The sequence below is a fragment of the Lithobates pipiens genome, unplaced genomic scaffold (genome assembly GCF_037356315.1).
Source record: "Lithobates pipiens isolate NorthernLeopardFrog02 unplaced genomic scaffold, aLitPip1_a1.2 Scaffold_13, whole genome shotgun sequence".
Taxonomy (NCBI): domain Eukaryota; kingdom Metazoa; phylum Chordata; class Amphibia; order Anura; family Ranidae; genus Lithobates; species Lithobates pipiens.
In genome coordinates, this window is record NW_027507718.1 from 41,431,425 (window position 1) to 41,454,012 (window position 22,588).

Consider the following 22,588-nt stretch of genomic DNA (forward strand, 5'->3'; position numbering starts at 1 on the left):
TGGCGGCGTGCAGGGTTTTTTTTTCTTTATCGGTCTGTCGGAGCGAGAGAACAAGAAAATGAATGGACTTAGTGGGACATTTTTATTTTTTTAATTTTTAATAAAGGACTTTTCCGCAAGCCGTGTCATGTCACTTTTACCATTTTCACACAGGGGGGAAGCCGGGATCTGGGGGTCCCCTTGTTAAAAGAGGCTTCCAGATTCCGATAAGCCCCCTGCCGGCAGACCCCCACAACCAGCAGCAAGGGTTTTCAAGATGAGGCCCTTGTCTCCCTCAACATGGGGGCAGGGCGCTAAAAGGTCTTCTGTGGTAAAAAGCAACAAGGACACCAGTATTCCAAGATGAGGGAATTCTGCCCTCCTCAGATTGGGTAATCAACATAAAAAAAAATAAAAAAATAAAAAAAAACAAAGCAAAATGGAAGGCAAGCACACCTAGTGCATTACCAAATACATTTATTGAATGTTAAAATCAATAAAAAAGTGGGTACTCATAAAATGGCAATTCTCACTGAATTGCCAACTGGAATTTCCAACTGAAAAAGTCCAATAGAGCCCACACACAATCGGATTTTCCGACAACATAATCCAATTGGACCTTTTCCATCTGAATTTGTGTACAGGGCATAAAAGTTTGAAAGTTGTATCTGACCTTAGGAGAGTGCTTCAGCTGAGCAACATCATGGACAGAGCAGGAATGACTTATGGCTGGCTCTCTTGGGGCTGGTTCACACCAAATTCAGTCTATTTCGTTTTTATTCCACATCAGAATGGACAAGGACAAGGTTTAACGTGGATTCCAATGGCCATAATTCACACCAGTGCAATGCGTTCCAGTGCAGTCAACAAAAGTAGAACGAAGTAGATGTTGCATTTTTCTGTATGGAACGCATCTGGAATAAGTCAAAACGCATCAAAAATACACCACAATGCACATGTCCTCAATTTTCCTCAATTGAGATGAAGGAAAAACAAGGAGGGAAAAAAACATACTGGAACGTGCACACAGAAACACATCTGGAAATGTAGAAATTGTGGTATGAACCGGTCCTCATAGAAATAATTGTGCCAGTGTGTGGGGCAGTGCAAGGATGGAAAATTTTATTTGACATGAACTTAGAATTAAATGGAAAGTGCCTATGAGATTACTCATCTGACGACCGCACAGCAACAGCACCATATTGGTGGATCACATGTTACGGGAGGTGACCACACTCCTATCTGTTTTGGCCCTATTGGAGAGCATGGTCTAGCAGCTATCTTAAAAGATTCAATTATTCCACCATAATCACTTATTCTTAGGACTGCCATCTGATGTTACCCCCTCCCCCTACACCTCTGCCTTCTCTTTGAGGCAAGTTCTATGACTGTGAAGCTCAGATTGGTCTTATGCAGGTCTAGTGGTGATCACATGGGCTTCCCTCCAACCTTGTGTAGGTGGAGCAATGCAGTTCTCAGTGTCCCTGATAGCTGGACTTCTGGTTGCATGCAGCAGCAAACAAACCTTTGTGCTTTTAAATGATGCCGTTTCCCATATGTTATGTTTGCATTTACAGGAAAAGCCTTGTACTGTAACAACCCAACCTGAAGAAGAAACTTTACTTTTTCGAAACGCGTTGGATTTCTCTTTGTCATATGAGTCCTTTGACAATTTGAATGTGGTTATTTCTGTACATTCACAAACCACATTTTTTTAACCGCTTTTGTCTTTTATGCCTTATAAATGTCTTGTTTTATACTTACATGTCAATAAAGTATATCAACTTTTATAACATGTTGAAATTTATGCCCTAAAAAATCCCATTAGCGAGTCTTGTGTCAATACTGCTGAGATTACTTTTGGGACACGCGGTATATGTCTTATATTTTGTACATGTTACAGTATTTCCTTTTAATATTCAGATATTCCATAAAAATAAAGTTCCCTTAGCAGAGCTGAGGTTGGAACAGTGTTGGGGGGGGGGGTGGGGAGGTCAGATTGCTCGAGAGCCAGGACACTGCTTGTGTGTGAGAATAGTGGTCTGACTCTCCTATGTGCTGCCAGTGCAGGATATTTTAACCCTTGCTACGGATTATAATAAATAATAAATAAAGAAAAAAAGATCTATTACTGTACTGTATATGCCTGACTGTATTGCAGTAATAAATCATAAGGGTTCATTTGGACTAATAATTAACCTACCTCACATTTTGAGAGACATTTTGTATTGGGGAAAATCGAATACCTATAAAAGAAAACCCTTCAGTTATCATTATGTCTCAATAATGAAGTTGTTGTTCCTTATGATTTACTATCAAGAGACGTACAGTTTCCTGTGAATTTTTATTACGCAACATGACTTCCCCATTTATAATTATATGTTTCTGGCAAGGAAGCAGTGTAGCACTAGATCATGTCTGCGAAGTGGCTGAAAGCTTCAGGCTTTAAAGGTAAGTTGCTTTGCAATTCACTAGATAAATGTCATAGTAGAAAAAACCTCAAAATTCTTTGCCTATCTTATTATAAACTTCAGCTTAATGTATTTTTTATCTGTCTGTATGTAAACTTTTAAAGGCTATGTTCACCTTTTTTAAAATAAATAATACATGCACATCTTTTTTTGCAGATAAAAAAAATGCATTTATTATTTATTTTTTATTAGGAGCATGTAAAGTATTCAGGGGTGCAGTGTCAGGCAGACTATCAGTGTAGCGGTCTGCCCATACCCTGTACAGGCAGGCAGTTACCTGAGACTGGGAAGAATCAATTAACTACGAGTGCGCTCACTGGCGCCCGCATAGTTTATTGAGAACTACAAGCGGTCAGCCGCAATGGTTGAATGTAGTTGTAGTTCTCTTATTTCCAGAGCTTTATGAATGAATGATACTGCTGCGCTCTGCTTAAATTGTGACAGCAGGTGCAAGGAGAGGATCCACCACTCAAGGGGGGGGGGGGGGTGCGGGGACTGCTGATTAAGTGACATGTTACAACCTGAATAAGGATGTATCATGAAAAATGTTATGAAAGGTGAACTTATCCTTTAATACACCTATGGCTTATTCAAAAAAAACTGTGGAAAGAAAAAAAGCAGAAGTGCAAATCTCACTGCCTGTGGCAATTAAAAATCCATGTTGTGCTAGTCCCACGGTTTATCGGCATTAACCCTTATGTGACCAGATGTCATCAATGCCTAGCTGTCCAATACAAATTTAGCAGCAACTTATGCACTAACTTGAAAATGACAATATGCCTTCCTAAATTATTTTACACATGTTTTTAAGACTCATTAGGTGTTTATTTATGTTTTAATAGATACCTTTGGTAGACTGTTTATAAGCTGAAAAAACTGACAAAAATATAATATATATATATATTGTATATAATATAATAATGTATTTTTTTGTTATTGATTAAAATAATTTTAATGTCTTCTTTTGAAACAAATGTGCTAGAGTTTTTTTAAAGGGCAACTTAAATAGTATATATCTTTTTTTTTTTTTTTTTTTTTTTTTTTTTTTTTTTAGTATTACATGAAATGCTGTACTGTTTTGGAATTATACCAAATATACAAAATAGATACCATTTATTGGCTAAAAAACAATCTCCGCAGCAAAATAAATCAAAATTCATATGGAAAACAGAGTGGCTAAGTTACTATACTCTCATCTTGCAGCTCTTGCAGCCCTACATGGTACACTATCTGCCTGGACTTTTGTTGTTCTCACAGAGCTCCTGTTCCCTAACAATCCAAATACATAGTGGTGGGTTTATTGGCTTCCTTCCAATTTAACCTTAGTTTGTGTATGAGTGTGAAAGAAACATCACATTGTAAGACCCCTTATAGGACTGGGAACAATACAAATAATTGTATGCACTCTCTAAAATGATTTAATATGTCAGTACTACGGTATATTAATAGGAGGAATAAATAAATAAATGCATAGCATAATATTAAGTGGACGATATAATGGAAACACCTGATATCATTTTAATACCAAGGATCAATTACGGAGTAGTGATACACTTTTCATTTAGTGCAAATAGCTTATATTCAGATGAAGAAGTTAGACTTTTACTGTGCAATCTTTGTTCCAGAGTAAAGACATTTAACTTCATTTTGAAGTTCATGAAACCACTGTTAAATGTATTATCATTCTGCAATATGGGGCAATAGGGCTTACGCTATAAAGTAATAACGTGTATATTGTTCTATGAAATGTCCGCATATGTCTTTGCCACTATATGATATAGTGGCCATGTGGGACTATGATCAGATAAAATGACTTCCATGAGATGTCCACACAGTTATAGATTCTTTTATGTTTAAAGTCTATCCCGAGTTTATTTTTTTTTAAAGGTATTGTAAAGTTTTTTTAAATAATAAACATGTCATTTATACCTGTTTTGTGCAATGGTTTTGCATAGAGAGTCCTCCTCTCAAGTCCCCCATTGGCTCTCCTAACGCCTACTCTTTTGCATGTACTACCTTAGGAAGCTGTTACCTAGTATAGTATCTCACAAAAGTGAGTACACCCCTCAGATTTATGTAAATCTTTTCATCTTTTCTATGTTTTCATGTGACAACACTGAAGAAATTACACTTTGCTACAATGTAACGTAGTGAGTGTACAGCTTGTATAACAGTGTAAATTTGCTGTCCCCTCAAAATAACTCAACACACAGCCAATAATGTCTAAACCACTGGCAACAAAAGTGAATACACCCTTAAATGAAAATGTCCAAATTGGGCCCAAAAGTGTCTATATTTTGTGTGGCCACCATTATTTTCCAATTGGGCCCAATTTGCACATTTTCACTTAGGGGTGTAACAGGGGTTGTTACCAGCGGTTTAGACATTAATGGCTGTGTGTTGAATTATTTTGAGGGGACAGCAAATTTACACTGTTATACAAGCTGTACACTCACTACTTTATGTTTTAGCAAAGTGTCATTTCTTCTGTGTTGTCACATTAAAAGATATAATAAAATATTTACAAAAATGTGAGGGGTGTACTCACTTTTGTGAGATACTGTATATATTCCACACTGGCTGCACTGTGTGTGTGTGTGTGTATATATATGTGTGTGTGTATATATAAAATATATATTAGACTGTGTGTGTGTGTGTGTGTGTGTGTAAACGTGTGTGTGTGTGTGTATGTGTGTGTATTATACACAGTATCTCACAAAAGTGAGTACACTAAACTGTTTGCATGCCACTAACTAACCTGCCTCTAGCTAATGTTCTCTCAATGATCAAGATAACACTATATACGGCTGTTGTGCAAGCGGCCTATCAGTATATAGCGTGGGGCATGGACTTAGCCCCCTGAGCCATGATTGGTTAAAGGCAATAAAAAGAGAAATCCACTGCTCCAGGCTGATCCACCAAGAAACTGGCCACTCCAAACAGATAGGGGTCCCAGGTGCAGGCTGATTGCACTAGCCAAATGAAGGAACCGAAAAAACTCTGGATAGCCGCACTCCGGATCAGGTCAAATAAGTTGTGCCTTTATTATTTCCACCAAAAAACCTTCACATCATACGAGTTACAGCAGCAAAGGGAATATAGAACAGCATTCCCTGTTCTATATTCCCTTTGCTGCTGTAACTCGTATGATGTGAAGGTTTTTTGGTGGAAATAATAAAGGCACAACTTATTTTACCTGATGCGGAGTGCCGCAATTCCGGAGTTTTTTCGGTTCCTTCAATTGGTTAAAGGCACTCTGGCTTTGGCCAATCATTGCTCTTACAGCAGAGCATGCTGTGATTGGCCAAAGCATGCAGGTCAGGTGTATGCTTTGGCCATTCATCAGATGTCAATGCACTGCGATCTCTGTGCATTATGGGGCATTCCACGGTGGTCGAATTTGCCGCGAACGTCACATAATATTTGGAAAAAAACGATGTTGGAGTCGAACTTATGTTCGACTCCAACATCAAGCCCATCCCTAATGGTGATACTGAAAGCTATAAAAACTTTTCTTCTCTATCCAAAGCTAAATGAAAAGTTGTGGCTGGAGATGGACGTCTAGAAACAGGCATAGTAGGTTGAAGGCATTCTTTGGTGAAAAATAGGTGTCACACATAGGTTTTTATAAGATTGGGCCTTAAGCAGGGTATTCAGCAGGACCCAACCTACTTTTGGTCTGTGTGTACCACTGGCTGTTCAACAGAAGCAAGTCTGAAGACTGGAAAACCAGGATTCAATGGCTGCAAGTGCTAATCTGTTTATTCTGGGGGGAGTTCCCCCATCAGAATTCATAGACACTGCAGGAGAGTTCTCTGGATCAGCATCACTTGTGTTGATCCAGAGAACAGTCAGTTTTTTTTTCATTCAACATGCTGGTTTAAAGGGAAAAAAACTGAAAGTGGACACTTTGTTTTAGATGTGCTGAATCTATTCTGCTCATTTGAAAAATTGTAGCGTTCAAACCAATATTCCCTTCAAACTATGCTCTCAATCACTAAAATACCGTGGGAGTCAAATCCCTTCTGGTTTGTCCCAGTTGTTCATATTGAACTACCAACCATTAATTCAGAGAACAGTAACAGACTTTCAAACCTAAGATCATAAAAGGTTCTCTTGGTTCTGTAAAATCAAAATCCTAAAAATGGACATCAGCCCTAGGAACTTATTTCAAACTCTCCCTATTATAATTCCCTGTTTGTTCCTTCAAAAATTGCAACATAACTATACAAAAATTATCTAGGGGTCAAGTCTTCCAAGACTACATCATAAAATATTTTCTCTCCATAAACTTAGAGGAGTAGAAGGCACTCCAAACATTGCTCTATACCAGGTCTCTACACACTTTCTAAATGAAGGGCCAGTTTACTGTCCTTTAGTCTTTAGGGGGGACAGATTGTGGCAAGTGGGGGTAGAAAATGTCCCAGCATCAGTGTGATTAAAGTATGCCTCAGACTTTCGTGGTCATTGGGAATAAAAAAATTATGTATTGCCTGTGGTCAGTAGAAGGAAGAAAAGTGCCCCACCATTAGTATCAGTGGGAAAAATAGTGGCCCATCTTTGGTTTCAGTGGCAAAAAACTATGCCCCACTGTTGGTGTCAATAGGTGGAATGGTGTCCCAAAGGCTGGGTACAGGGTAGCAAGGGCCCCATTGGGCCTGCGGGCCACAGTTTGAAGACCACTTCTTTATACTATAGGGCATCAGTACTCATTAAAACAGGGGTCTCAAACTGGCGAATAAAGTAATATAGTGCAGCGCTGATGAAAAATGAAATAAACAATGAGATTATTTCCCAAAAAATTTATACAATATACAAATGTGCAGATAAATACATGACAAATTAAGATTGCCCAACAATAATGAAAAATGTAAGCACACCAACAGTGTTAGTGCATATAAAGGGCATATAGTCTATATAATATGGCAAAGAATAATGTGACTGTGAATCTGAGTGAAATGGTTGTCTGTAGATAATCCACCACTGTAGGAAAGAGGCTTACCAGACAGGTTGAACCCAGCTAGGCGTATGCCTGATGGGTCAACCAAGCTTTTGGTGTAACACACACAAGGAAAGGTACAACAACCATGACTTCCAATATAGACCAATCTGGTAGGGATCCACCATAGGTATAATGACCGAAATTCATAAGCGGTTCCTCTCAATATGACATATGGCAAAAGGAAAAAAATGGGGCCACATAGCGTGATTCCCTTTTAAATGTAAAACATTTATTGAAAAAAATGATAAAATGGTCACTCACATATGAGAAGACATTAAAAGCATATGGATAAAACCAAGTAATGCTGTGGCATCAGCAGAGCCCGTCCCAACGTTTCGTCCTAATAAGGCATCCTCTGGGGGATTTCATCAGTGCTCTGGGGGATTTTCATCAGCGCTGGACTATATTACTTTATTCATTCACTTATCTACAGATTATCTGATGTGCTGGCAGCTATCATTATTTGTTTAAGACAGTGTGTTTTTTTCCATATATTTTTTACATAGAGTCTCAAGCTGGCGGCCCTTCAGCTGTTGCAAAACTAAAAATCCATGAGGCATTGCAAGGCTGACAGTTATAAGCATGACCCCCACAGGCAGAGGCATGATGGGACTTGTAGTCTTGCAACAGCTGGAGGGCTGCCAGTTTGAGACACCTGCATTAGTGTATAAGATTGGATACACCACCAAGATACTAAGCTTTGGGTAGCCACCATCGAACAACGTCTCAACTATATTGACCTAGGAGTCCCACCATGGATAGATCCAAAAGTGAAATATGCCCTCTCTTCCAACCTATAAGAAACAACTGTTTGCGGCCTGGAAATACACTTCTCGTCTGCCCATTTCTTCTTACATGGCCCTATGATGCCATTCTTTGACAATCCAGCATTCCCCCAGCAATGCAAACATTTAGGCCGGGTTCACACCTATGCGAATTAGATACAGGTTTCCCCGCATTCAATTTGCATAGCTGGAGAATGCGACTGGTTTCCTGATCCGTTGTGGCTGCACTGCACAGAAACATGTGTCTCCGTTTCAGTAATAGAATCGGCCCCGATTCGTACCTGAGACGGGGAACAGGGATGCAGAGCGCTCCTGTGCAATCCGCAGTGGGTTACAGTGTGAACCCGGCCTTAAGGTTAAGGTATGGACTAAAATATCCCATCAACAGTTGGCGCAAGTCAAGACACTCAATATACCACAGATTTTATAGATGGTCTAATTCAGTGGTCATCAACCCTGTCCTCAGGGCCCACTAACAGCCCAGGTTTGCAAGATAAGTGAAATACATCACAGGTGATATCATTTGCTGCTCAGTGATTGCAGTATTCTAGTCTGCATCTCCCCAAGGTAATACATAAAACCTGGCCTGTTAGTGGGCCCCGAAGACAGGGTTGATGACCACTGGTCTAATTAACTGGCCCACCACATCTTTTGTAAACTCCCTTCCAGACAAGGCTAAAGTGACGTCAACACTTACCGCCTTTGAAGGAATTCTTGTACAAGATACAGTATGCTATTGAACATTCAACATACTATATAACAAGTACCAAATAATGTTCTATCTGCATGTCTATTTTTGTTATAAAAGTGAATAAATATAAGGTTGAACTACAAATTCTGGTTTTGTTTAATTTGCTATGATCCTATTTAGTATTTGTCTATCCCTGCCAAGAATGTTTTATTAACTTCTACTTGAGATATCCATTTGCTGACTGACTTAGCAAATGTAAGATGATTGTTTAGGTGACTATTTTTTATTATTTCTTTCATCCCTGTACAATAATGCATAAATCACTTTTAATTTAATTCGTTATCTGTTTCAGGGAATATTTTTCAAATCTAGGAGAGCCAGCAAATGTATACATTTACTGTGTTAGTGCTATGCTGTAGAAGTAAATAGCTCAGAGGCACAGTTGACAGATTCGCATGTTTTTGTTGCCCAAATATGATCTGGTATGATTGATAAATGTGCTTTCAGATTTTTTCATGAGATCATTAAATTACTGAAAATGATAACAAGGTTGAAAGGTTGAACACTTAAGTAAGACAAACACATTTAATTTAAATCAGGTTTCTTCCTAGTTGTACATTCTCATGAATTCCCCTGCTCTCATGAATGGTGTATGTATACATTTTTCAGATAGCTTAGTAAGAAAAGAATAATAATAATTTAAATTACAATTCAGTTTAGCACCATCACCTCATGGTATTTATTTTTAGTTTAATCTAAGTTTATTCGATTTTTACAAAATAAAACAATAGCGTGGTCATAAGAGCCATAAAAATAGACTTTGTTTGCATTAAGTACATGTCATACATATCCGTTAGTACAGGGGAAAAAAAAGAAAATGGTCAGTTTATATAACCGCTGAACAAAATAGGTAACAACTAATAGGTCAATATACATACACAATGCCAGCTGCAAAATAGTTGGACAGTAATATAATGGGTGATCTTTTTGATGACACATTTAATATATGGGTCCTGTGAAGGGAGTGTTAACTGCATACCCACAGTGGAGGGTGTTGCCCACTTATGCATGGCTAGAGCTCATTTGGGGTCTCCTCATCTGGTAAGCATCCATTCATTATGGAGCACTTTTGGACTGTGGTTCAGCACGTGTGAAGGACCTGTGTCACCACCAGTATTTGGAATTCCTTTGTCTATATCATTTACCAATTTTATGCCACATTTGAAGATTTGTCATTTTGAATGAACATTATTTGAGTTTTTTTATGCTTTGCACAGAATAATTGGCACTTAAATTGAAAATCTCCAATCTGTATACCTTACTTGGCACTTTATTGAATAATATAATTTATGAATGCACATGTTTACAGCTTTACTTGTATATGTGGATGAATTTTCTTTTTTGCACTTATAGCACTTTATTCTCATCAGTGTACGAACACTACATGATTTTTATTATTTGAATACATATTTGATTATATTCACAGTGCAATACATTTTTTTTGTTAGCAATATAATGGTATTTATTTTTAACAGTTCTGTATATATAGTTTTTTTTTTTAATTATTAACATATTTTCCGGCGTATAAGATGACCTTTTACACTTAAAAAAACTGCCCAAAAAGCAGGGGTCGTCTTATACGCCGGGTCAGCCCCTCGGATGCCTGCTGAGTGTTCGGTAATACTGTATGTAGCTTCAGCTACATACAGTATGTACCGCTGAGCCAATCCCGGTGAGCGATGTATTCAAATGAATACAGAGCCTGCTCGGATTGGAGTAACAACCTCTGCTAATCCGAGCAGGCTGATTGACTTTGAGAGTCAGAGAGACGCGGGCTGATGATGTTCAGCCTCTGCCAATCCAAGCAGGCTTTGTAATCATTAATAGAATAAAATCGCTCGCCATGATTGACTCCAGCGAAAGCAGGAAGAAGGATATGGCGCCAGCTTCAGCTCCAGCAAGAAGGAAGAACTATCAAGCGTCGGAAGCCTCAGAAGGGGGGTCGTCTTATACGGTAAGTACAGGGAAGAAAAACGGTTAAAAAACTGTAAGATTAGGGGATCGTCTTATATGCCTGTTCGAATTTATACACTGGCATACATGGTATGTTTTTTTGCTTTGTAACAAAATACATTCCAGAGATACGATTCTATTTGTACATGTCCCCAAAACAGAATGTGCAGAAGTAATGAACACAAGTATTTTAGTTACAGGGTAACAGTTAATAAAACTATTCCAGTTAATAAAACGATCAATTCAGCATTAGATTAGAATTTGAGGAAGTCATTATAAGTATAAATATGTATTTTATATCTGTTTTATACACAATCAGCAAAAAAAGCCCATGGCACAGCACTTAGCACAACCTTTGCATTTTGCTTATTCTGTGAACTGCCATAAGTAAAGTACACTGCTCCTAAAATAAATGCTGACCCTTTTTTTTGAAAATGCCTGTCTGACACCTTCCTAATTCTGTACTTTGAGTCACTGAACCTAACTCTTGGTCAGCAATGGGAGTCCCCGTATTTTGTTTATGACAGGTTGCAGCTCAGTGATCAAGTTTCCTGACTAAGCAAAACATCATTTTTCTATTTTCAGTTGCCACAAACAGTTTTACTTATAAATATTACATACTAAAAAATATCATAATTATAAGTATAATATTTTAAAGCCTGTAATACTTATTAGTAAAATATTTTCCCGCCTGTCATATGCTGTAGATCTAAGCTTCATCTGCTGTAGCATGGATAATAAGGAGCATGCAGAAAGACAGTATTTCAGATATGGAAAAATGAAAGCTGCAGCACACTGATCGAATGAGGAGTGGTGAATGAACATGATTAAGAAGGAACAAAGGACAAACCAAAATAGCTACAGATCAAAATGTGGCCTAGATTATTACAGTCAAATGTAAAATTTAGCATTCAACTAAAAGAATTTGACATACATATAACTGGTACACATTACACCATGCTGTTTAATGTTGTTTTAAAAACATTTCTCATACAACCATGGCAACAGTACTCAGTAGACAACAATGTGTCTTTCAGTATTCCACTATGCAATGATTATAGCATAAAGCCCCATACACACTATCAGATTATCTGCTGAGTTTTTCCTTTAGATTTACCAAAACCATGTAGTAGAAGGGCCTGCCTGATTGCATACACATTGAAACTCCTAAGGTTTGTCCTCATATTATATGGTTTTGGTAAATCTGAAGGAAAAACTCAGCAGATAATCTGATAGTGTGTATGGGGCTTTACACACCTCTTCAGTAGTTATTTAAAGGGGTTGTAAAGGTAAATATTTTTGCACCTTAATGCAGGTGAAAAAACATCTGACAGCGCTGGCGCCCCCAGCCCCCCCCCCCCCCGTTTTACTTACCTGACCCCTCCAAAGTTCTGTGCTCACCCCCGATGTTCTCTTTGCCGCTCAGCCTGGCCGCTGATTGGCTAGAGTGGATGGATTGAAAGCAGCGCAGCCATTGGCTTGCGCTGCTGTCACTCACATCCAATGACGCGGGTCGCCGGGGGGCGGGCCGAGTGATACAGCGAGCTGCTATAGCCGCCGGCTGTATCACGGGAGGGTGCCCGCAAGTGCTTCTCACCATGTGAGGGAGCTCGCATGAACGTGAGAAGTACTTGTGGGAGAAAGCCGAGACAGCCGTCAAGGGACCCCAGAAGAGCAGGTTCGGGGCCACTCTGTGCAAAACGAGCTGCACAGTGGAGGTAAGTATAACATGTTTGTTATTATAAAAAAAATTAACTTTACAACCCCTTTAAAGCCAACGTATAGAGAAACAATAAAAGTAGCAGGAAATAGTCTTTGTCGCTGATGCTAAAACTATTACCATTCATTTAAATAACATTTGTTTTTACTTGTTAAAATTGGCCCCTATGATTTTCTTGTGGATAAGCTGAATTTTAAGAAGAACTACAAGTTGCAAAGATCTTTAGATTTCATTCAATCTGATCTAGAGCACTTAATGTGTAAATATAAGCAACCAGCGCACTTTGCTCCCCAAGCCAATAACTTCCCATTGTTATAACTCATGACCACTAAGCTCTATGATTTTTTTCACTCACTGGTAATCTGATCACTTGGGCGTTGACCACTGAAGGACTGGCAGCCCAAACTCAAGATGGGATAAAGGGGTTGATTTTTCTAAAGGTAAATAGACCACTTTCAAAGAGAGATAGTGGCTGGAGCAGTGCTGGTTGAGGCCACATATTTTGCAAGCACCAGATCGGTTTGAGCGGTGTCTTATGCACAATACCGTGAGACACTTGGATTATTGAACCAGATGCCTGCTTCCATCTTCTGAGTACTGGCGGGGAAACACTCGAGCCTTGGCTTTGAGTAGTGATACAAGCTTTTCCTTGATCACTTTGCAAGAGAATTTTCCCCAGAGCTTAGTGAAAGAGGTGAAGCTCTGATGATGTCCATCATCCAACCATGCGCTAACAAAGAACCTGAATGGGTATTAATTGCTAAGTAAAATTTTAGCAGATTCACTAAGCTATGGAAAATTCCCTTGCAAAGTTAATAGCTGTGTATTTATTATCAAGCATGTATGCTGCAGTGCGTTGCCATGGTACTCCATCACACATATGCTATAATACAACATGCCTTCCCTTAAAGCTGAACTCCTGGGAACAAAATTTTCATTTTTTGAATATATTCCTCAATATCTGAAAGTATATAAATCCACTTTGTCTGCAACAAATGCTTTTGAAACCTAGTTTTTACCTTGTAAATTTAGCAGTGATATTGTAACTCTCTTGCACGTAACCTGTGCAGAGAGCAGAGATGTTAGATTGACCCTGCAAGCCCCACTTATTACAGCAGCCTGCCAAAAACTGCAGGAAGTGTTAGAGGCAAGACCCATCACCCTACATCAGTGGTCTCAAAACTGTGGCCCGTGGGCTACATGCGGCCCTTTGCCTACCTTTAACTGATATGAGACACTATTCTGCCAACTGACATCAAAACAGTCACCATTTCTCTCACTGACACCAACAATTGGGCACTATTCCTACAAACTATACCAACGATGTGGCACTATTCTTTCTACTGACACCAGCGATGTGGGACTCTTCCTCCCAATGATACCAACAATGGAGCATGATTCCTCACCTTATACCAAATGTGGTGGTTTACACCCACTGATGCCAGGAAAAGTTCCACTCCTGCTGGCCACAGCCTGGCCCATCTAAAGTCTGAAGGACAATAAATTTCCCCTTTTATTTAGAAAGTTTGGAGACCCTGGTCCTACATGATGAGAGTGCACATGAGGTACCGGTCTTTATTACATGAAAGCTCCTGCACATAAGCAAAGCTTCACACTGTATTACTGCACAGATCTGGAGGAAATACAAAAAGGGCACTTAGATCAACTAAGTCTACGTATATGTCTCTTGTATTTTGACAACTTTTGCTTATCCCAGAGATCAGCTTTAATAAGCACACCCCAACAAGCAGATGTGAAGGCACTATGGGGTGTGCAGCATTGCCCAAAACAAAGTGCAGGCATGTTTTTTGTGTGATTTAGGCTTATTAAGGGCTTATTCGATGTGAGTAGACTGCCTTATCCCAACATGCAAATAAACCCACATTATCATGCACATTAGTTTAAATGAAGCCTAGGGCAGGTTCTAAATTGGCTGTGCAAATGTTAAATTCTACCAGATGTAATTCCTCTTCTACTCAGAACAGATACACATTTCCCTGCTTTTAAAAAGGTTAATGTTACAATCCCCTTAACGCTTTTTCAAAATGTAAACTACTAGACTGAAATTATGTATTATTTGTGTAGTGGGTATTGTAAGACTTAGCCCCCATACACAAGGTCGGACATTCCGACAATAAAATCCATCTGATTTTTTCAGATGGATATTGTCCGAAACTGGTGTTGCATACACACGGTCGGAGAAAGTTGTCGGAAAATCCGATCGTTCTGAACATGATGACGTTCGTTTGTTGCGACAGGACTATGTTGCGGCTAGTAGCCAATAGCTTTGGTCTCGTAATTTGATCTGAGCATGCATGGCACTTTGTCCGATCGGAATTCTCTACAAACAATCGGAAAAAGTCAGATCGGATTTTGTTTTCGTAAAACTTGAGGTCCTGCTCTCAAATTTTTTCCGTCGGAAGTTCCAATAGAAAAAGTCCGATAGAGCCCACACACGATCGGATTTTCCGACAATATAATCTGATTGGACCTTTTCCGTCGGAATTTCCGACCATGTGTACAGGGCATTATACTAACACAGATGGGCTGCATGTACACAACAGGCTTTCCAGCCTGAAAGAGGGGAGTGAGCTGGCTGTCATGTCTGCATGGTTTTTTTTCACCCCCCCTTCCTGTTTTCACTGACTGAGTAATGTAATGTGAGCTGACACACACACAGAGCTGAGCATTCAGCAGCCTCTCTTGTTCCCCTATTGGCTGGAAGAAGAAAACCAATTAACGGCACAGTTACAACAGCCAATGGGAGAGACTGTACTGAACTGCAGGGAGAGCTGCAATGGATTCTGGGACATGCAGTTCCCACACAAAACGGCCCCATAGACTGGTATACAGGAAGAAATATAAATCCCAGCAGGCTTTGCTGACAGGAAAGTAAAAGACTCCATTTTGTGTCCTGAGGTAAAAGTCAGTCGATGAGGGAGTGAGAGAGATACAGACCTGATTTGAGGGGCTACTGTTCCTCAGAGAGGGGATCCATCTAACCACAGTTCCAGAGGTTGGTGTGTTGATCCTGCCACAGCTCCAGAGGTCGGTGTGCTGATCCTGCCATGGTTCCAGGAGTCAGACTGCGACAGGCATCCAGCCTGAGAGGGATCCCAGCATGTATTATCTGTGTCCTGATTATCAGTGCAGTCCCAACAGTGCCCACCAGTGCTGCCAATCAGTGCCCACCAGTGCTGCCAATCAGTGCTCATAAGTGCTGCCAATCAGTGCCTTATCATCAGTGTCACCTATCAGTGCTGCCTATCAGTGCCCATTAGTGCCACCCATCAGTGCAGCTTAATTAGCACACATCAGTGAAGGAGAAAAAATACCTGTTTTCAAAATTTTATAACATACTATGAAAAAGGTTTTAGTGGTGAATAAATACCACCAAAAAAACGCTCTATTTGTGTGAAAAAAAAGATAAAAATGTCATATGGGTACATTGTTGCATAACCATGCAATTTTCATTCAAAGTGTGACAGCATGGGAAACTGAAAATTGGCCTGGGCAGGAAGGGGGTAAATATGCCCATCAGGCAAGTGGTTAAATACACAAAAAGAACATATTTGCATCTATGTAACCATAGGCTAACTACAATGACACTGTAGGCCAGGTTTGCATGAACCGCTGTACTCCAAAGGGACGCTACCTGGAAGGCATATCCTCCAATCCCCACCAAGTATGCAGGAGGTGGCGTCACAGACACTTGACCACCCAGAGGGGAGACAGAGGCAACAACCAACCAATCCATCGCAACTGCATGCATGAAATACCTCAAGTATCCACCTGCAAAACAGCCAATATTACCTGCAACAGAGGACAGGGTTTGCCAATACCTATTTACAGTCATAAACACACACAGATGACATACATCAAAATGCATCCAACAACCCCCCAACCCTGCAACCAACCCTCCCAAATCCACATACCACTCCCCACACGCATACCCTAAGAACAGACACTTCAAAACAACCCATCAAAACATTCCACAACACAGTACCCACCCCATTTCAAATTATCATTACCAAACCCCCATACAACAGCACCACCCTCCCCACCACACAAATGTACACACACACCACCCAAACATACACCCACCCCTATCACTCAGAACACTAACAACAACCTCTATATCCAATCCATGAAGTCCCCCATATAGCCCCCATACTTACTAATACCCAAATTAGACAAGCCTCCCCCCATTCCACTAAAAACAAAAGCACACCACCTAAAAACCACAGCACTGCTAAGCCACCACCATACATACAACCCCCCAAGGACTACCATCCCCAAAGTAAATACCAAACCCCACCTGGAACCCACACTACCTCTGATACATAACATAATGCAAATCACCCCCAAAAAAGAACCATGCATAGTGCCATCCATAGTGCTAAACAGCAGATAACCTATGAGCTTATCACATATATCAGCATGACATTGTCTCATGTGCAGTCTGTATGGTGGTGCACTATCGGGGCTGCCGTCTCCCTCCTAAATTGTCCTGCCAGACGCAAGGAAACACTGGAATCCCAGCTACCACGCATGTGTCCACACCCCTACACACAGACAGCGCCGCTAACAAACACTGTGGCATCAAGGGCAATGTGCAAGGGCAATAATCCTGCATCCATATAGTACAGATGATCTTTTACCTGTCAGCTAAAAGTTCTTTTAGTCTTTCCGACAGCACCTCAGATACACATTATAAGATGTATCACATTTTGAGTTTGTTTAGATCTTAATGTACCTCCTCTCTGGAGGGTAAAAAGTTAGCCTTCTGTATCCATGGACATTAATCGTACCTCCCACACCTGAAAATGGCCACCCTCCCTATCATTTCTTCCATCGTATCTAGGGATCCAAAGTGACTGTGAACCAGTCTGTCCTTAATATATTCACTGTTATGAAATGCAACTTTGGGACGGGTATGAACATATTTGGAGACAGTCTCATCTACAGTAAGTAAATGCCAATTACGTGCAAGTATTTGATGAAACAGGTCTTGATGGGCACTTAACCAGGTAATCGCCCTCGTGGTGATCTTGCATGGTTTAGAAGAGAAAATGATTTCCTCTCTCCTCTGTTTTTTAGTCCTTTGATAAGGTTTTTAAACAATTTTGTACTTTCGCTTCTCTTTCAAAGTCTGTCTACTTTGCACAGTTTGTACGTACCCTCAGGTATTGACTGCAGGAAAAACTCCTCACAAGAGGGGAATGATAAGCACTTTTGGCATGTAATATCATATTACCCGAAGTCTCTTTATGATATAGAGTGGTGGATAATGAACCATCAGAATTAACCACAATGGATACATCAAGAAATTAAATCTGTTGTTTACTGGCCTACATCGCAAACCTCAGATTAAATTCATTCCTAGATAGGAAAGACATGAAGGTCAATAACTCATCATAAGGGTTGGTCTAAATGACAAGCATGTTGTCGATGTACCCACGCCACAGAAGAACATGCAGAAGGTGCATTGACGCAGTCTCATTGGAAAACAAGGCCCGTTGCCACCCCCAGATACAGGTTGGTGTACAATAGGGTACAAAATGTTCCCATTTCCACCCCTTGCACCTGCAGGTAGGTGGTCTCCCCAAAGAAGAATATATTTGATGTCAGAATGTGATAAAGTAATTCAAGGATAAAATTGTTAAAGGGCCAGCAGATGCTCTCCTGTTCCATCAATTCCGTTGCATAAATTTTGGAAGCTATCCACTGTTTTTTATGGGTTTTTTTTCTAGTAATAATTGTGATTATATAGGAGTGTCCATGAATGACCTTAGTTCTTTTTATTGATTTGTATAATAAAAAGGATTTTTAATTGAATTTTGTTGCCTCCCCATTAGTACAGATACTTTAAAGTCACACATTTTGGAAATGGTCTTTTTCCTCCTTGCAATTCTAGTTATATTTTTGGGAAGTGGCATTTGTACAATTTCTTTTTGGAACATGGTATAATATTTTTGACTAAAAATAAAGGTAATATTTTTAATTAATTAACCTCATATACCAAAAGAGTGAGCAAAAGCCTCTCTTTTTTAAGAGACTTTTGTGAAATTATTCATTAATTATTAACATTATTTAGGCATTTTTAAATACAGCACATGTGTTAATCACTTTCAGACCAAACCATTATGCTGGCTTAAGACCAGACCACTTTTTTTCAGGTCTGGTATGGATTTTAAGGGGAACCCCGCACCAAATTTTAAAAAAATGGCATAGGGGTCCCCCCAAATATCCATACCAGGGCCCCATCAACATGGGGACACGGTGCTGTGGGGGGCTACCCCAAAGCACCCTCCCCATGTTGAGGGCATGGGGCCTGGTACTGTTCAGGAGGGGGGGGGGGGCGCTCTCTCGTCCCCCCTGCCAGGTTGCGTGCTCGGATAAGGGTGCGGGCGGGATTTACTTACCGGGGTGGCCCCGCCCCCCTCTGGTGCCACGGGAAGCCATTGGGAAGTCCAGTGCATCAGAGGGGGGCGGGGTCACCCGGGTACATGACCTTGTGGCCCCACCCTCAGTTATAAAAAGAACTGTCATCAGTGCTGAAACGTCATACGATGGTTGCCTCCCATGGAGGTGGATATTTTTAGTTATTTTTTTTGGTCCGTCGGTGGAGCAAGAGAACAAGATGAATGTATTTTGTGGGACATTTTTATTTTTTTAATAAAGGACTTGTCCCAAGCTGTGTCTTGTGTTTTTTTTTAAATTTTGACACTTTTTTGTGAAATGGTACAGGTACAATGTACCCGTTACCATTTCAAATGGGGGGGTGGGATCTGGGGGTCCCCTTGTTAAAGGGGCTTCCAGAATCTGATAATCCCCCTGCCCACAGACCGGTGGTTGTGGGGATGAGGCCCTTGTCCCCATCAACATGGGGACATGGTGCTTTGGGGTGGATCCCATGCCCTTTTTTTCAATAACTTTTATCTGTATTGCCGGGACCCGACAATTCATTATAGCTGCGAGTAGTTTTGAATGACTTTTTTTCCTTTATAAATGTAATTTTGCGCAGGCACTGTTTTAAACACAGGAAAAATGTGCCACTTTACAGGCATACTATAGACACCCCCCCAGGTACAAAATTTAAAGGAATATTTCACTTTTATTGTTTCACTTTAAGCATTATTAAAATCACTGCTTCCGAAAAAACTGCCGTTTTTCAAACTTTTTTTTGCATTGATGCATGTCCCCTGGGGCAGGACCCAGGTCCCCAAACACTGTTTATGACAATAACTTGCATATTAACCCGTAAAATTAGCAGTTTTGATTTTTTTCATTTGTGTCCCATAGACTTTAACGGTTTTCACGTGTTCAAGCAAATTTTTTCCTTGTTCGCATGTTCTGCTGCGAACTGAACGGATGTGTTCGGCTCATCCCTAGTTATTATATGTTCATGATCTTGTAACAGAGAATGCCTAGTGGAGAATATAGACAAACATGAAAAATATCTTGTATTTGGGGTCTATGTGATAAACCTGTACTTCAACACAGGTACCATTTACAAAAACAACAGATCCTTTAATAGAAAAGCTAAGTTAGTTATCTAAAACTACATATTCATCAGCACATATATTTGTAAGTGCAGCATAAATAAGTGTTTGCTGAAATAGAAAAAAAACTATGAATTGTGTGGCTTGAATACTATGAGGCAGTATCGTAGGCGTGTGCTCAAGTACACATACGTGTATATGTGTGTGTGTATATATATATATATATATATATATATATATATATATATATACACACATTGTATTGTCAAAAGTATTGGGATGCCTGCCTTTACATGCACATGAACATTGATGGCATCCCAGTCTTAGTCCATAGGGTTCAATATTGAGTTGGTTCACACTTTGCAGCTATAATATCTTCAACTCTGCTGGGAAAGCTGTCCACAAGGTTTAGGAGCGTGTTTATGGGAATGTTTGACCATTTTTCCAGAAGCACATTTGTGAGGTCCGGCACTGATGTTGGACAAGAAGGCCTGGCTCAAAGTCTCCGCTCTAATTCATCCCAAAGGTGTTCTACCAGGTTGAGGTCAGGACTCCATGCAGGCCAGTCAAGTTCCTCCACCACAAACTCGCTCATCTATGTCTTTATGGACCTTGTATACACATCTCCTACAGAGCTGCAAAGATGCTACTTGCAGCACTTTTTTTTACCGTCCTGCAAGAGCACAGCTCCAGTGTGAAAGCACTCAAGCTTTCACACTGGAGAGACAGGACAGGCTCTTTACAGGCATTATTTTTAGCGCTATTGCGCCTGTAAAGGGCCTCAGTGTGAAAGCAGCCTTACTAGTAAAAAAGAAAAGTAAGAGACACAGAATGTATATCAAAAACGGCAAACTTGAATTGGTACTGATCAGGCTGCATTTAATTGAGGGGGGGGGGGGCACCGACACGTCACCGTGCCACCTCCCTGAAATTAGTTTGCCACCTCCCAGAAATTAGTTTTTACAGGTTGGGATGTCTGCGGCATTGACATTGTGACTCACAACTCAGCCGTGATGTCGGAGGTGGGCAGGCCCACATAAATGTAGCAGCTACTTCAGAGAGGGGGTGGAGCCACATAAATGTAGTGGCCCACCCAGAGCCCATCCCATTGGCTGGTGTTTGATAGCGGTTCGGTCCTGCCCATCTTCAAAAATCACTACTGACTTTTGACATCTGCCTCTCTCTCCCTGAAAGCAGTGACATTATGTGACAGTTTGTTACACTGAGGGGCTCTGGCAAGTCTCCACCGAGTGATAAGGGTGTGCACCAGGCACACCCGGTCAGTATGCTAGTACAAATATAGACTTAAGGACTACTGATTTTTCTCTAACTTCCTGGTTAGAATATTTGTGCCAGGTCAATGACCCAGAAAATATTACAGCTATTAAGTAAACATAACAGACAGACAATTGGCAGACTAGGAAGAAAATACATTATTGGCCTATTAAAGTATAGCTAAAGAGAATTTTGGGGGTTTTTATTTTTTAGATACAGTGGAGAGGGATTAGAGCACCTGTAAAGTGTCTCTTTACCACGTGACTGGCTGTGTCCAAACACAGGCGGTCACAGAATGTCAACAAACCGTGGTAACAAGATGTTACCGGGTTCTCCTCTCACACCGATCGTGTGTGAGAAGGAGATTGTGCTAACAGCTCATTACTGCTTACAGTGTACGCCAACTACACTAATTGCCCCTCCAATAAAGAGGACCTGTCACCAGCCATCAAAATACCTGTCACCAGCCATCAAAGTACCTGAGTACCTGTCACAGTCCATATGAGTACCTGACTACCTGTCACAGTTCATCTGAGTACCTGTGTACCTGTCACAGTCCATCTGGGTATCCAAGTACCTGTCACAGTTCATCTGAGTACCCAAGTACCTTTCACAGTTCATCTGAGTACCGAGTACCTGAGTACCTGTCACAGCTCATCTGAGTACCCAAGCACCTGAGTACCTGCCACAGTCCATCTGAGTACCGAAGTACCTGTCACAGTTCATCTGAGTACCTGAGTACCTGTCACAGCCAATCTGAGTACCTGTCACAGTCCATCTGAGTACCTGAGTACCTGTCAATGCCCATCTGAGTACCTCAGTACCTGTCACAGTCAATATGAGTACCCAAGTACCTGTCACAGCACATTTGAGTACCTGTCACAGTCCATCTGAATACCCGAGTACCTGTCACAGTTCATCTGAGTACTCAAGTACCTGTTACAGCACATCTGAGTACCTGTCGCAGTTCCTCTGATTACCTGTCACAGTCCATGTGAGTACCCTAACAGGTACCTGGGTACCCGTCACTGCCCATCTGAGTACCTGAGTACCTGTCACAGTCCATCTGAGTACCCGAGTACCTGACTACCTGTCACAGTTCATCTGAGTAACCAAGCACCAGTTGTCAGTACGCCCCTGGGAAGGG

The 22,588-nt window shown here is 40.6% G+C and overlaps 1 protein-coding gene across 1 annotated transcript in view; it reads left to right on the top strand.

The window, feature by feature from the left end:
- Nucleotides 1-2,292: 2,292 nt before the first annotated feature.
- LOC143974052 (programmed cell death 1 ligand 2-like) overlaps nucleotides 2,293-22,588 on the top strand; it is a 60,285-nt gene continuing 39,989 nt past the window's right edge. Inside the window, exon 1 of the mRNA XM_077475043.1 lies at nucleotides 2,293-2,430. The gene's annotated coding sequence lies outside the window, so the exon portion shown is untranslated. The remainder of the gene's footprint in view (nucleotides 2,431-22,588) is intronic.